The following is a 1066-nucleotide window of genomic DNA, read 5'->3' on the forward strand; positions in this document are numbered from 1 at the left end:
GTAGTTCAATCGGAGACAGTGACCAAAATGACCCTCAAGAAAACGCTAAGGGGTTTCCCACCGATTTTGCCCATAATCAGCAGATCACCGATCTGCCCCAAACATTCCTCAGAGGGAGAGAGTCAACCACAATATGCAGCGAGGGAGGTGTGGGCAACCTGGACACAAGGACTTGGAGGTGACGACCAAGGAAAGATCAGTCTCTGTGGCAAGTATTCACTTGGCCTGAGTGGTGCCCAGGTGGAGTCCACACGAGTCCTGGTGACCCTCGACCTGTGGACTGCGCTTCTGGCGGTTAGGCGTCATTCTCACCTTTCTGGCGTGTAACGGTGGCTGTCGCCTAAACCCGCAACACTTATGACTGGACACCACCCGGCCTTTCGGTCTCTCTCCCTCTGGAGTAAGTTTTCACCAAATCGGTGACCTGACGATTTGGGGTCACGTTGGTGAGGGCGGGAAGAAAGAAAACGGAGAAGGAAAATGGGATTGTGGGAAGACGCGAGGAAAGGGGCAAAGACAAGAGACCTAGTTCCAGGAAAACAGCTGTTGGCAACTTAGTCGTCTTATCACTTAATACAGTAAAAGTTTTTGTATTTCTCTACTGTGCATCCCTTGCATTAAAATCTAATTAATAAATTGTGCTCCATGTGGTTGGTTCATTTGTGTGTTCTACATATGAGTAAATTCATATCTGATCGAAATGTGTTTTCCTCTCTTCTCTCGTCTTTGCCCCTTTCCTCGCTTCTTCCCACAATCCCATTTTCCTTCTACTCCGTTTTCTTTCTTCCCGCCCCCGCCTCAAATTCTCCATCCTATTTCTCCCCTTCCTGTCTCATCATTTCCTCCTTGGCTTTTTTTTTTTCTATCCTCCTCTTCTTTTCTCCTCACCTACTCTTTCCCTTCCCATTTTTTTTCCTCATCTTTCTTCTTCTTATCGAACTTTACCACACTTCCTGCATCATCCTCCGTTTTCTTTTTCTTTATTATCTCTCCTTTCCCTTCTCCCTCCTCCATAAACTTTCCCTCTACTCGAAGTTCCTGACCACGAGATGGCGAAAAGGAAATC

The sequence above is a fragment of the Oratosquilla oratoria genome, chromosome 34, assembly GCF_046742065.1.
Source record: "Oratosquilla oratoria isolate Oo_2021 chromosome 34, ASM4674206v1, whole genome shotgun sequence".
Classification (NCBI taxonomy): domain Eukaryota; kingdom Metazoa; phylum Arthropoda; class Malacostraca; order Stomatopoda; family Squillidae; genus Oratosquilla; species Oratosquilla oratoria.